This window comes from Periplaneta americana, unplaced genomic scaffold, assembly GCF_040183065.1.
Source record: "Periplaneta americana isolate PAMFEO1 unplaced genomic scaffold, P.americana_PAMFEO1_priV1 scaffold_24, whole genome shotgun sequence".
In the NCBI taxonomy this organism is placed as follows: Eukaryota; Metazoa; Arthropoda; class Insecta; order Blattodea; family Blattidae; genus Periplaneta; species Periplaneta americana.
In genome coordinates this window covers 322,979-339,205 of record NW_027185505.1, presented here as the reverse complement: position 1 = coordinate 339,205, position 16,227 = coordinate 322,979, and the positions used below count along the sequence as shown (strand labels likewise).

The window sequence follows — 16,227 nt, the reverse complement described above, 5'->3', positions numbered from 1 at the left end:
AAAACAACTTAGAAGGTAACTTGTCGACCGCGGGCATAATCCTTCCGCAGGCCACTACTGAGAATCTGTGGACATACGGGTAATCTATCTTTATTGAAACTCGGGTTCATAACATACGACTGATACTTTATATATCTGTCACGTAATCCATCAAGAGACAAATGTCCCCCCCCCCCTAGTCAGTAGCGAGCTTCAGTCCATTCGTAGTAGCCGCCGGTGCAAGAAGTGAATTGAAGTTTGTGTGAAGTTCCGTAGTATGGCATGAAAATGATGTCGAAAATCCGACTACAGTTCCACAACCATGTGGTTGAAAGGAGGCTCCGCTGTTGAACAACAATCCACCTGTGGCTTAACTTAGAATGCCGACTAGCTGTTTTATTAATCCCGTGTCAATCCAGCAGTGTGTGACGTTGAAACGTAACCAAACTGCCGTTGATAGATAGATTTATCATCTATCCCAATGACATCCAACGAGCTTGGTAATTTAGGTACAGAGTCTAAGCAGGCAGTTTACGTGTGTGTGTGAGCGAGTGCAGGTTTTATCGAGTGCACCCCAATCCCATCGTCCTCAAGTGCCTACAGATTACGCAGTTTCATCGGCAACGGCCATACCATGTTGAAAATACCGGTTCTCGTCCGATCACCGAAGTCAAGCAACATTGGGCGTGGTCAGTACTTGGATGGGTGACCGCTTGGGAACACCACGTGCCGTTGGCGATTTTTTTTTTTACGTCACTATTTCCAGCGTGTTCTAATAAGACTTATGGGATATTATGTTCCCTTCCCTATTCCAGCTATAGCTTGGATGATGACGCCGCTGCATAATTGTAGAGTAATTGATAATTCTTAAGTACTTGCAGCTCCGTATTGAAACTTATGACTGGTAGCATATTCATATGAGACGGTTCACTTCTCTGCGTTTTCTCGAAGAAGGGAATATGTATTCAGGGGATTGTGAACGTACCTCGCGCTCTCCCTAGAAGTTAGAGACATTTTAGGTAAAGAATGTAATATACTGTACATATATGGCTAATTAAAATCCCATTAGTTACTACATTTCAGTGGGTAGTACAAATTCCATAATGAAAATATCTCTGTCCTAGTAGTTGTATCCTTTAAAGAAGCTCGTTGTTTTCCCATGATGAAGGGCAGAACTTGGTCGGTAGAAATTTAAACAGACTGCATTATCAGACCAGGCGTTATTTCAATATCAGCGTTTAGTTTAGGAAATATAGCAATAGCGGAGTTGGGAGAAGTAGTTATAGCATGTACAGTAAGTATAAACAGTTCGCTGTACTGTACAGTGAATATAAATATTTGAATGTACGATGGCAAAACATCAGACATACAGTACGTAGCTCACATATCTTAAAAAATAAATAAATAAAAATAAAGAAGACATTCTGAGGAGTGAGTGGAAAGTGCATATTATAATGAATATTTTTAACTCTCAGTTGACATTGAGAGAGAAAGCCATGCATCGGGGAACCGGTGACTGTTTTTGCGTTACCTTCTGCTATTGGCGTTGTTGGTTAGTAACGAATGAAAGAGGTAGGACGCGGAATCAAATGTCAAAAAACGATAGGGAAATAATAGTAACTGGTTGTATTTCGATCGAGCTCGGCGTGCTGATTCACCAGTGGGGTGTTTCACAAAGTTTACAATCTTTGGAAATTGTGAACTCTGTTTGTAAACTTCTGTTTCACAATCTTTGTTTGTAAAGGTGGACTGTACAAAGGAAATCAAATCTTTACGAATGAAATTTTGCGCTCTTTACAAGTGATATGTTTGTTTCACAACGAAGGAGTAATTTTACAAACGTGTAAACTAAACTTTACTAGTGAAGTTAGCACATTTTCTACAGTAGCCCTGTTGAAATAGCTTCTAATTGTGAATGAAAAAAATAAACACATATGTATAAAATCAATTTTATAGTAACAGGGTACCATTAAGAATTACACTGAAGCAGTTGTGATGTTATTGAGTAGTTCTAGCGACTCAGACGAAGATTTTGCATTTAGGCCTAACGTAGAATTTTCCGGCCACGTTCGTATCATTGTACGAATATTAATGAAAGGTTTCGAATGAATCCCGCGCTATACTTCAGAATACCGCGTTAGTTCTTATATACGAGGAACGTATTTAATAAATACTCGCACTTAAAGAAGAAAAACTTTGCACCGAAAACCAATCACTTAATAATGCAATGTCGGCATTACTTACGCAGTATTCTGAAGTCGTTCCGAATCCCATTTCGCTGTAATCTCTCCTACAAGATATGGGACATCACATGCAACATCTGAAAGGGAAAAGTGGTGCCCTAACCACAAAGCGAGAACTGCATTGGTTGCATAGTAGCTCTCAGTTCCCTGCGTTAGCAGATAAGAACGGAATTTATAAGATTACAGTGTGCAAAAGTTCACACATGGTAGTTGATGTTGTTACAAGATTGAAAAAACTCGAGGCGGGTTATTGATCACCGAATGTGCTTACTCGGGCAAAGGATTTTTATGCTCCTCCTGCTGGGTTCCCTAATGTTGGCGAGGTTATGGATGAAACAATAAAATATACTGATGGACCAGCAGAGAGCGAAGTTGATTTTAATGGATGGACATGTTAGCTGCTCTATCAACTGCATATAACTACGTGGGTCAAATCCATTATTTATCAATTATTTGAATGAATTTCGCGCTAACTTTCGTCAGTTAAGTCGTAGGCTAATTAATGCATTGGTATGCTCGACCAATTGCATGCCGCGAAACTCCGTTGTCGCCGATGTAGCAAAATCTAAATAAAATATATATAAAAAAATATAAACATGTCCATCGATAGTTCTAAAATTACAGCTACTTTACCTCTGATCCTTAGTGATTTTTGTAAACTGTCGTTGGCGATTTTGTTCAACCAATTATGCGTATTTGTAAGTTTGTTTCGCCGATTTTGTAAAGTTCGTTAAAACATACAAGTGAATAAGATTGCATTGTGAAACACAGTTAACAAGCATATGTAATATTTCCGTTGTTAATTGTATATTGTTAATTTGTAATTTGTTAGCGTTGTGAAACATGCCCCCATTTACCTTTAGAGGTAATATCTACATTAATATTTAGTTAAAATTTAAAGAAATTTTAAACGAATGGAAGCTGCATTTTAATTCACCCCAAATTACTATGTTCCCTTTCAGATTATCAGCTGTTGTTGTTGTTGTCGTTGTTGTATTGTAAGTTCTCACTTATTGTTAGCTAGCCGTACCCGTTCGCTCCGCTCCACCTGTTAGAAATAAATATAAAGTAATTACATAATTAAAATAGGACGACTGATCCATGGAACAACTTTTACAACAGCGCAAGATAATCTGCTTCGCATATTACCCAATTTTTTTTTAGCACTGCATTTATTGCATATATATTTTATGTATTTTAACACGATTCAATTGAGCATAGTTAAAATATGAATTATTAAAATAATGGATTGCCAAGCTAAAGTACTATTACTGCATACTAAATCAATACACTCTCGTTGTTCGTTAATTCTCTGAGATTAAAATGCGTGTACATAAATATTATTTTAAGAAATACAGAAAACGAATGTACAAAATAGCCTATCAAATTTTCTGTGCATAAGAAGCTATTTTAATCTTACCTGTCCTCGATTTACTCAGACGTTACTGTAATAACATTATAGCATTATGTCCATCTAGAGAAACTACAGTTTCCAATGGTGAAATAATAACTAATTATACAAATCAGTTAATTTACGAGCTTGTGATATTACTTCATACAAACACAGAAACATTCCCTGTAGGCTATGTTTAATAGCTTTCGATTGTTTGTTGATGTCCAAGGCCCCTGTTTCGATTGTTGTTGTCCAAGGCCCCTTATAGACGAAGTCATTTGTTCTTAATTCATTGCACCGTCTTAGATAGCGTTATTTTAATTTTAAAACTCATTTATCTCATTAAATATCAGTCCTATCAAAATGTTGTAAAAAAATAAAACTTAACGGAAATCATTTTTAAAGGAACATCTGTTATGTAACATTTTTTCTCAAATATCAATAATAAGCGAGATATTTCGATTTATTTAATTAAGGCCCCCTTATAACCCCCCTTTTAAATAAAGTATTTCGAATGCCATATAGCCTAAAATCTAAGTTACAACAAACTTAATTTATATTCCAGTTTTCATATAAATCGGTTCAGCCATTATCGCGTGAAAAGGTAACAAACATACAGACAGACATACAAACAAAATTTTCAAAAATGCGATTTTCGGTTTCAGGGTGGTTAATTATATATGTTAGGACCAATTACTTTTGGAAAATCGAAACTTACCAGAAAAATTTCGGCTACAGATTTATTATTAGTATAGATAGTACGAGATACGACCGCAATTTTGTACGACTAGTGTAATGAAGGAATGCAAAAAATTATTTTGGAACTTTGCAATGTTAGTCTATCATTAAAATAAAATTAAATCTTAATTCGTCCCTTTTGCAGGAGTCTTCTTCATCCAGTATGTTGTTGGCTGATATGGAGGAGGAGGGGGGGGGGGACATGCTCTAAAGGGATAAAATTTGCTTAGCAAATCGATATGGTGACTAACGCTTGCAATGCGTCATAGCTATAATTGTACTGCGCGGTAATTTCAGAGTAATAAGAGTTCAGTTCAGGGATCTGCTAATTTCTTCATATTGTGTTCGGCAATGGAATAGTACCGCAGTAGCATTAAGAGGTTTTTATAATTTGAACTGATATGTGCAGGTATATTGACCCCCCCCCTCCCACCGCTGGCCGACGCGGACTGCAATGACAACAGTAAGCCACACGTCATACGTAAGCCTTTCTTCTTCTTCTTCTTCTTTGCTCGCCTGGCAAATACAGTCTTGGATTTCACATATTCAATTTTTCACAGTCCCAACTCCCTTGCATGGACGTGTTTTCACGTACCTTTAAAGTTTCTCCTCTCATTCATTCAGTCTATTCGCAAGCCTGAGGGTTTTCCGTGGTTTTCCCTAAGGAGCTAAGACAAATGTAGGGATGAGCCCAGAAAGAAAAGGGCATTCACTTCCTTAGACCCTGGTAACTGCTCTTTCTAGAGGAAGGAGGAGGAGAAAGAAACCCCCCCACCCCCACCGACGTGGACTGCAATGACAACAGTAAGCAACACGTTATATGTAAAGCCTTTATTATTATTATTATTATTATTATTATTATTATTATTATTATTATTATTATTATTATTATTATTATTATTTACAATGGGACTAAAGGTGGTGTAGATACACTATGTCAAATGTGCCACAATCTTTCCTGCAATAGAAAGACGAGGCGCTGGCCACTAGCAATATTTTACAACATGCTAAATATTGCAAGTATAAATTCATGGATAATTTATAGTTAGAAGAACTCAGAAAACAATATCAAGAAAACAATTCATTTTCCAATTGTGTGAAGAGCTGACAAAACCGTGGATGCAGCACCGCTTTGCACGTCCTACTTTACACCGATCTCTGCGGGCAACAATTGAAGAACATCTGAACATTGCTGTGCAACAACAATGCCAGGTAATGCAGCCAGATGGTGAACGTACTGTTTGCTATAAATGTCCTGCAAAGAAGAGGAGAATGATGACAACATTTTGTGGACTTTGCAAAAAGGGGTTCTGCAGAGAACATCGCGCTGTTGTTTGCACTAATTGTAAATAGGACAATAACATGAACGTAAAGACTTTATGACAAACTTAAAATTAAATGAACACTAATGGCTACGAAATGTGTAAAAGTTGTTAAATGTGTGATATTGAGTTGATTTCAGTTAATTAAAATGTGAGTAGTAAAAATTACGAATGCTTACCTTTAACATGAGTACAGTGATGATTACCTGTCTAGGGTTAAGTAGTCGCGTGGTGAGTTTAGGAATTCCCAGACCACCTCTAAGATTGTTTAAAATAAAGGTATTGTAATCGTACGTTTCTGTCTTTTGTCAATAGTAACGTTGACCTTTCTTTTTCGAGAAAACAAAATCTGTTGTACAGTTAAAGGTACTGAAATAGTAAGAAATTTTCTGAAATCCCCACGCGTTTGCAAGTGTAAGTCTCTGTTGTAACCTGTTGATTTACGAGAGACTGTGTGTGCTTTCGTACAGTGTTTCTAAAATGTGCAGTAACGAGTCAGAAATCATTGGAATGTAGTGTAGGTGTGTTTGTTATAACCGGGAATCAATCCGCAGTACTTGACCAATCAACTACGGGAAATATCAGAAAAATTGGCAGGAGTTAGCAAGAAAAACAAAGGTAAAATATCACGTGAACGAGCACCGATACCGAGCACTATGTACAATATACCCTAGAGAAAAAGACAAGAAAACAAAAGTCAACCGCTGCAAGTGTTACGAAGTGGTGTGTGAAACATATAATGAAGAATGTCTGCGGGAAGCGCATCTAGTGAGATAAAGGGTGAAATGGAGGATTCTGCTAAAAATAAAGAAAGGAAGAAAAATGTTTACAGTTAATACAAGTATTGTTTTCTCTTGTGGGTTTATGTTTAGTATAATAGATGTGTGTGTGTGTGTGTGTGTGTGTGTGTGTGTGTGTGTGTGTGTGTGTGTGTGAAAAAAGTGAAAAAAATAACAGGTCTGTAATAATAATAGTTAATAATTCTGTAGTTCACTGCAAAAACTGTATAGCCATAAAAGGACAGATGATAATAACGTTGTTATCTTATTCTTGCTGCTGTGTAAGCCTAAGTTTCCACGTGAGGGATAGAAGAGACATGACAACATATAGCATTACAATTTGTTTAATGTGTATAAATTTCTTTAATACTGATTTTTCTCAGAACAAGCTGTGTGAGGGTTAAAGAGTTCTTGCACTGAAGCTCAGAATTATTTATTATTATTATTATTATTATTATTATTATTATTATTATTATTATTATTATTATTGTGTGAAGAGTTGTATCGGAAGTGCTTTATAGACTAAATTAATAATTTCTATCTTAACTGAAATATTTACATTATATTTCACACAGTATAGTTACAGGTAGCATAAATTCAGATAATGGTTTTTATATGGGAATCTACTTCTTGTGTTTAGAGGCTACATTTATACAGAGTTAATAATTTCTCCCCTATGTAACATATTTCCATGAAATTTTATACGCATCTATGCAAAAACGAATTATGCTCGTGTAATTAGGGAATTAGGGAAAAATTAGTTTTTCTGATAATTTTTAATGTTTTAATAGAAATTATGCTCCTAAAAGATGACTAGCCTGCCATATTTTTCGCAGTTGGTAACAAAATGCTAGATTCATGGATATACTCCATAATTTAGTTGTTCATTATATGTTCAAGAAGTGTTGAATTTTTCTTGGAGAAATTAAGCTCCTTCATCCAGACTCTGAAAAGTGGCTGCTGTCGAATTCGTAAAGCGCCACCAAGAGATGAATATAACATCTAAGTTTGCAGGATGTAGCAGCTAAATTTTAAGCCGTATAGAGTTTAATATTTGATTAATGTGTGGGTAGAAGAATTGAAAGTTAACTCAGGTTTACTTGTAATGCACAGCCTGTTAAATATGTCGTAAAAAAAAAAAAAAAAAAAAAAAACTAGTTGCACAAATCTCAGTAAACGTGCCAATTAAATGAATGCTAACGTATTATAGATTGCTTTTCGCGTATTAAATGAAAGTACACATCTTGTCCTATGACCTCCATAAGGGAAGGTTTAACAGTATAAAACAGCCACTGACCCCACGAACAAAAATCAACTGAAGAGCGTGACTTTAAAAAAAAAACTCATGTTTTGTCCCACCTCTTACTGATATTGATGTTTTGTATGCTGTTGTGCACAATGCCTAGCTTTTGTTTAAGCCTAGATATTACTTAAACTTCGGTTATGATGAAGTTGATTTTCTTACATAGTTTTGCGTTCTGGACAACTGTGCGCCGGCATCTCTCGGAACATCCGAGATCAGGTCCCTATCCCCTCCACCGCAAAGTCAAATAGCGTCTGTCACTTGATTTTGAATATTAAACAAACATACCATCACGGCATTTCCGTTATGGCATCTGGTGTCATCAATAAGCTACAAATAAAGGAAAGAAAGAAAGAAAGAAAGAAAGAAAGAAAGAAAGAAAGAAAGAAAGTAGCACAGTCACTGTCCTGAACAAGGTACGCAAGTATTATTTTAATTAATGCGTATCGCCTACCAGCCGCCGAAACTATTCGACAGGAGAGTGAATATCCTACACGGTCCTGTAAAAATGTTCTGAATACACTAAATGACGTGTAATTTTTTTTCTATTATTAGGACAATTGAACGTGTCATTGCTCCTGCGGGTTGCTTTGTTTCACACCACAGAGAATTCAGGTTCTCAACCCCCCGGGATTCTAGAGATAAGAGAGCGATGAGGTTAAAGGAGTAGGCGTTTGTTCGTGTTTTTGTTTTTACTTTAGAAAAATTGCGAAACGTGACGCAATAGCGATAAGTTTTATGAACAAGTTTGCTGAATCGACCAATTGAAGGTAATTTATATTTTGCTAAAGAAGAGAGGAGATTAATGAAATCAGTTATTGTAATAATCGTAGTAGATTGAAGGAATTGTTTGTATTCAAACTCCTTTTTGAAATAAGCTGCTCGGATGCTTATCAGGGTGACGGTTATAAATGTTATCGTAATACCCACCCGAGGTCACAAAGGTCACAGTCTTCCGCTTGTCCTTTCCTAAGCAGACCACGTCTGTACTATCGAAAATAATGAGTCACAGTTATAGTTTCGTGAAAGTAAAAAATGTTAGATAGGAGACAAGTAGCTACTCTTATACAATCATAATCACATTTTGTATCCAATATAGTATAAACGAGCTACATGTAAGTACTGTGTAAAGTTTCATTAAAACAATATATTATATATGAGACAAGTCACTAATTTTTGTCAAAACGCATCGTCTATAAAGGGGTAGTTTCTCCTCTTATACAGTAGTGACTATAGTGCGAAGTTTCATGGAAATATGTCACATTTTTAGTCCAGCTAGATTTGCTTTCTGGACCACTTTGAGCCTTGGCGCTTGTGATCGGTCGGACGGAGGATCACTCGTCCCGGCGGCGTTAACCCTTAATTTGGTAAATATATATAATGTGCAATATTATAGAACTGTGAAATTTTTTTTTAATTTTCCTAAGAAACTTTGTTATCCATCGTTCTATTAAAAAATTGTTTATTAACCTATAGGATACATTGCGATATTTGTCAAACAGGCTGTGGGAAAATGCTGATACGGTGAGGAATGGAAAGGGAGAAACCATTTATATTATTGAGGTGACCTTGAACTGAGGGTAGTAGGAACGAGACCTGGAGTACGGTACAACCGGCTCTTCCGAGAAATAACTAGTGGCCCTGAAAAGGGCCTTTTTGCGGGCAGGAGTACCTTTGTTAATTCAAGCCCTCTCGCCGCGGATGCGCCTAGCCAGCTGAATATCCTTGGGCATAATGGTCACGCGCTTGGCGTGGATGGCGCAAAGGTTGGTATCCTCGAAGAGACCGACGAGGTATGCCTCGCTTGCCTCCTGCAAGGCCATTACGGCTGAGCTCTGGAAACGGAGGTCGGTTTTGAAATCCTGAGCGATTTCACGCACCAAGCGCTGGAAAGGCAGCTTGCGGATGAGGAGCTCGGTGCTCTTCTGGTAACGACGGATCTCGCGAAGAGCAACTGTACCAGGGCGGTATCGATGGGGTTTCTTCACGCCTCCAGTAGCCGGTGCGCTCTTCCTAGCGGCCTTCGTTGCCAGCTGCTTTCGTGGAGCCTTGCCTCCCGTGGACTTACGCGCAGTTTGCTTCGTACGTGCCATCGCTTACTCCTTAGTCCTCGCAACCCAAGTTGACGCAATACAGTCGCCCCCGCTGCCCCCAAGAGGGGTATTTATGTCTTCGCCCGTTGAGAAGCCACGCCCCTTCCGTAATGTGATTGGTCCGCGGGTTTTAGTATATAAACCAAAAAATGACCCAAGAGCGATACCCACTATACGGGCCAAGCACGCTGTCCAAACTACCCCCGACATAACCCAACCCAACAAACTCCAACCCACATCCCGGTTCAAACACCCCAACAGATCCCTCCACCAATTCCTAAACCCTCACAATCCAGTCCAATCCAACTTCCCGAACCAAGACCTGGAATATCGTACGCCAGTGCGGTAAACCCGACAACGACAGAACCAACAACGGAACCTACACAGACTAACACCGAACAAATCGTAGCAGCAGCTCTAAATTCTGCAATGCAGAAAATAGAAAGCTACATCGACCAACAGATCAACAGACTGCGAGATGAAATTGTGATGTTCACAATTTCACTCCTCACGACAGACGCCCAACCCAAGACAAGACGAACGACTTTAGCAACAGCTAACCAGACAGCAAGACGGCTCTTACGCAGACAAGTTGCTCACCACTTTGTGGGTAACAAACTACAACTATCACTAGCACCACTGAAACGTGACACGACCAACCACAGACAAGCAACCAACAGCGGCCCTTCATAGGGCCGCGCGACAAAAGTAAACCACAACCAACACAGACAACAGCTTCATCCAGCCACATAAATCTGCAAGATAACAGCATCCAAGGCCTACGCAGCAGCCTGGTGTGAGCGGAGAAGACGCTGACCCGTAGAGAGTCCAACGAGCGAAGCCTAGCCGGGACCACGCCTCAACTGTCGCTACAGAAAAAACATCGTAACCTGAAGAGGGCATATGTAAGACCCTAAAACAGGTTGCCCTTTGGGCAAACAACTTTGAGCTTGAGAGCCGTCGAGATCACTTTTAACCTTCGTCACACGAGCAACATGACTGGACGCGGCAAGGGAGGCAAGGGTCTTGGCAAAGGTGGAGCGAAGCGCCACAGGAAGGTTCTCCGAGATAATATTCAGGGCATCACGAAGCCGGCCATTCGTCGTCTCGCCCGACGTGGAGGCGTAAAGCGTATCTCCGGCCTCATCTACGAGGAGACGAGAGGTGTTCTCAAGGTCTTTCTGGAGAACGTAATCCGTGACGCTGTAACATACACCGAGCACGCGAAGCGGAAGACAGTCACGGCCATGGACGTGGTATACGCCTTGAAGAGGCAGGGGAGGACTCTCTACGGGTTCGGCGGTTAGACTGCCTACACACGTCTGCTGCCGAATCCGTCGGCAAAACGGCCCTTTTCAGGGCCATAAAATCCGTCTAAAAAGGGCAGTAGTTGTCGAGATTAATTTAATTCACCTTTACTGTGTGACCACTAGCTCAACAGGCCAGTGCGGAAAACAGAACTTATTTCGTAGGGGCACTTCAGTATCAGCAAAAGACGTTGTAAGAAATGCCTCTCCGTTTTTCAAATGGGTCTGACCCCAACGCTTGGTATATCAAGTGGAAAGACCGGATTCCTCTGTGAAGCCTTGCTCCTCGGATTATGTTACCTGTTACTGTAAACTTCTGTAAGTCAATAATCACTGTCCGAAGAATTGGTGGGTAATATGACAACGCAGGTAGGCAATGCTCACCAGACCGTAACAAGGAACCGAGGGGATTGACACATACTGAACATCACATCACCACGTTTTTGCAATGCCAACTTTTAGGTCATAGGAATCCAGTGTGGTAAACACTGGGGAGAAGAGGTACACATCGCATGTCAGAACACAGGACTTCGTCCTGTCAGACAACTTCCACGTATAGCTTGCGTCATTTCGGTTCGAACGAAACGACAGAGAGAGGGGAAATTCGAACGCAAATTGTCAAAGCCTTCGATTCCTACGAGAAGGTCATGTCATCATCTCAGTATTGGGGTTCCTGCGCGTGCGGCCAATATGTGCACCAACAAACAAACGCATTAGGAACTCTATTATAACGCCGTAAGTTGTTCACCAGTTATCGATTTCTTATTCAAAATTAGTTTCATTCGTAGTATGTAGTAAAGTAAACTAGTATATTCAAACGTATATGTCTAAAACCACGATGGGCACCAAAGAAGGGGACTTGTGATTATTTTCACGATAATCTCCATTACTCTAATATGATAGAAATATATTACATAAATTTCGAAGCCAACTATGTACTTTGGCATCATCATCTAATTTAATTCGTATTGTGTTAAATTATATAATAATAATGAAACCTTTCTATATGCATCAGTATAATGTGTTATCACACAATAGCCTAGTAAATGTACAACGGTTTCAAGTACTTCAGTGCGAACCTGGGACAACGACATCGTTCAGAGCACAAAATTACAGAATGATGATATTAAATCAGCCCACCGGTATAGAGAGAGAGAGAAAGTTGACACGCGTAATGAAATTACATTACGAAGCCGTGAGAGAGGATTAACAATACTGGCTATTTCTGACTTTTGTGAGGTTAGTGGGGCCCTTAAAAGGGCCGTTTTACGGAGAAGGGGCTTAAGCCTTCTTCTCGGTTTTCTTCGGGAGGAGAACCGCCTGGATGTTGGGCAACACACCACCCTGGGCGATGGTGACGCCGGACAGGAGTTTGTTCAGCTCCTCGTCGTTGCGAATGGCGAGCTGTAAGTGACGAGGAATGATCCTAGTCTTCTTGTTGTCACGAGCTGCGTTGCCAGCCAACTCGAGAACTTCGGCCGCCAGGTACTCCATCACCGCGGCCAGGTAGACTGGCGCACCGGCACCAACTCGCTCTGCGTAATTGCCCTTACGCAAAAGACGGTGGATACGGCCTACCGGGAACTGCAACCCAGCACGGCTGGATCGAGACTTTGACTTTCCCTTCACCTTGCCTCCCTTTCCACGACCCGACATGATGCTACTCCTACTTGCAGCTGTTTAACTACAAGAACGACGCCTCGCCGGTGTCAGAGTTGATTGCTGGCAGGGCCAGCGGTCGTTTTAGGGTCTTACATTACAATGCCCTCTTCGACCGTGAGTGCTTGTGAGTGCAGTGTTAATAGAATGTTGGATATTTAGGGCTTTTATGAGATTGAGATTGAGACGTGGAAAGAAGACAGGTGGGTAGAAAGTAAGAAAGAAGATTTAAGAAGCAGATTTTAAGTTTTGATTTGTTGTTATTTGAGGAGTGACCATGAACTGTTTGTGATGTAAATTATTTACTGGGCTTGCGTGAATTTTGAATGTATTTATTTATTGTTTAGTTATTCAACGATAGCTATCATGCATCACTAAGCAGTGGTGAGGGCAGTCACAATTTGTTTATATTGTTGTTATCCTTGTGTTTGTGCGTTGGCATTTTGACTTCAGCTATCCAGCAGTCGGAGAGATGTTCGCTGGTACGTTATGTTGTGGGTGGGGTATTTGATTTCGATTTCCTCTCGTTGTAGATGAAAGTGGATTATTAATTGTATGTGTCGGGTTCTGGTCTATGACATGTATGTGCATTCCTCAACGATGGCATTCTTTTGGGGTATTTATGGGAGACAGACCGCGAATGAGCCGACTCCGGGAGACGAGGGAGAGAGAGGGGGAGAGTTTAATGGTTATTTTGTGGATTGAAGTGATCTTGATAGGCTTGTAGGAGTTTTTCAATGGTTGTGTTCTTGTTGGTGTGTGGAGGATTGTTAAACATATGTTGTGTGTATGAGCGACGTAGTGCGAAGTGTGTGTATTTAGTGACTGTTCGGATTAGGTGTGTGGAGAGTGGTTTCGTTTTGGTGTGGATGTATACTGTGTCGTTTCTGGTATGTTTGGGTAGTCGAAATATCTGGCGCAATAATTTCCTTTCACGGGACTCAAATTTCTTTTGTGTTGAGGGTGAAGATTGCAATAGAAAGTAGGAGGAGTAGGTGCACTGGGATCGAACCAGTGCTTTATATAGGTGTAGTAATGTGTTGGCGTGGCAGCCTTGTCGTCTAATGCCGCTTAGGTAGCTTACTGCTTTAGTGGCTTTGTTGTATTTGTCCCATATTGTTTGCGCTATTGTAGTCCAAGAGAGTTTTGATGTGAGTGGAATGCCTAGATATGTTACTTTGTGTTGGAGTGGTATTAATGCTTGTCCGATTGTAATGTGTTGTCTGTTTGTGATTCGTGATTTTAAAGAGGGGCGGAAGACACAGGTTTGGGTTTTTTCGGTGTTGATGGTAATTCTCCAGGTGTTGGCCCACTCAGTGTACTGTCTCAGGGCGTTGTCTATTAGTACCCTGGCGGATCGTAAGCGGGGATGGGTGGCCCAGAAAGCAACATCGTCAGCAAACTGTGCCAGGCCCACTTGATTGTTGTTGGGTTGAGGGATGTCAGATACATATATGTTATAGAGCAGGGGGGAAATCACGCTGCCCTGGGGAACTCCTGCTTCGATTTGGAAGGTGCGGGACAGATCTTGTCTGCCAAGACGGACCTGGCCAGATCGGTTATTCAGGAAGCTGGAGATCCAGCGTGTTATTTCGTGCGGAAATTGCATGTTTGTTAATTTATATCGCAAGGCGTCCAGCCATACTGTGTCAAAGGCTCGTCTGGCGTCGAGCGCTACCAAGATTGAGTAATGTCGTTTAGAGTAGGCCTCCTCAATGGGGGTAAGTACCCGTATCAGCTGATCAGTCGGCTGGACTCCCGGTCTGAAGCCCGCCTGAGAATCGGGAATCATATTTCGGTCGCGCAGGTAAACCTGCAAGCGTGAAACGAGTACTTTCTCCATTAACTTGGCAATAGTCGGGGTGAGGCTTATGGGTCGGTAGTTGGCGGGGTCTGAGGCGTCTTTACCAGGTTTTGGAAATAGAAGTATGTGTGAATGTCTCCAGCGTGTCGGAGCGTGTCCAAGTTTCAAAGAGAGGGTGAAAAGACCAGCAAGAAAATTAAGGGCTGTCGGCGGGAGTTGTTTAAGTGTTTGGTATGTGATACCATCAGGTCCTGGTGCTGAGTTCTTGCATGTTTGGAGGGCAAGTGAGATGTCTAGTATGGTGATGTCATCAATGATGGGGTCGTCGGTTGATCGTGGTGCTGGTGCTGGGAGTGGATTATAGAGGATATGATGGTTATTGATATGATCTGTGATGAAATGGTAATGATCTTGGTCGAAATCTGGATGTATAGGTGTTGTGTGCGTGTTGGATAGAAACTGTCGGAAGACTTCCAGTTTGCCTGGTGTGTCAATAATCGTTTGTTGTCTGTTGCGTAATGGGTGGGAAGTATATTGGTACTTGCCCCTAATACGCTTTATGGTTTCCCAAAATCGCTTGGGAGCGTTTAGTCTGTCTTTGTCGACTTTCTGAATGAATTTGTCCCATCGTCGCGTCTCGTATCTCTGTATAGCGTCTTTGACATCTTCTTGCAGTGAGCGGTAGAGGCGTCTGTCTTCATCTTCATGGGTGCGCATGTAGAGTCTGTGTGCTGCTCTTTTTGTCTTTATGATTTTTAAGATGTCTGGAGGTAATGCACGGCGACGGTCAGTGGTATATCGTTTTTGTGGTATTGAGTCTTGAATAGCTTCATTAAGCACCTGTACAAACAAAGTCTCTGCGGTGTCTAAGTCTTCGTGTTTCGTGATTGGAAAATGAGGGAGTGATTTAGAAATGTAATCTTTGAATTTCTGCCAATCAGCGTTACGATAATCTCGCATGTATATAGCTTCGTTCACGGGTTGAGAGCGGTAAAAGGGGCAGGCAAGTTTTATTAGTATGGGTGCGTGATCTGAATTTAGAGGGGGAAGGACTAGAGTATTGATGAGTCGGTTATGTAATCTGGGAGAGATGAATATTTTATCAGGAGTTGTAAATTGTTGAGTAGGAGTTGGTAGGCGTGTGGGGGCAGGGAGTGGAACTTGTACTAGGTTGAGACTGGGTAAGAGCGTCACTAGGTGGTTGCCTTTGGTGTTCCGATTGTTATCATGGAGGAAGGGGTGGTGGGCGTTGATATCTGTGGTGATTATGACATTTGGAAGGGTGTGAAGGTAACGCAGGAGTGTGGATGGGAGTGGATTGGCTGGCGGAGAGTAGAAAGAAGCCACATGCATGCGAGAATTACCTATGTGGATTTGAATTATTACACATTCTTGGTCGTCGAGGTGGAGGGGTAGGGGAATTTGAGTTGTTGTCAAGTTTTTGTTAGTCATAATCATAACTCCTCCTCCTATCGTAGGTCTGTCGCGTCGATATATAGTGAAGTCTCTCATAGTAAAGCGGTCTTTGTCTCGAAGGTGGGTTTCATTTAAACATATGATTTCGGGTTTTTGCTCTTGGATGAGGTGAGTGAGTTCCGTTCTGTTGT

General features: G+C 40.9%; 1 non-coding gene across 1 annotated transcript; it reads left to right on the top strand.

Moving 5' to 3' along the window:
• Positions 1 to 598: 598 nt before the first annotated feature.
• LOC138693912 (5S ribosomal RNA) lies at positions 599 to 717 on the top strand. The gene has a single exon (XR_011330597.1). It is a non-coding gene; the product is annotated as a 5S ribosomal RNA (ribosomal RNA).
• The last annotated feature ends 15,510 nt before the right edge of the window (positions 718 to 16,227 follow it).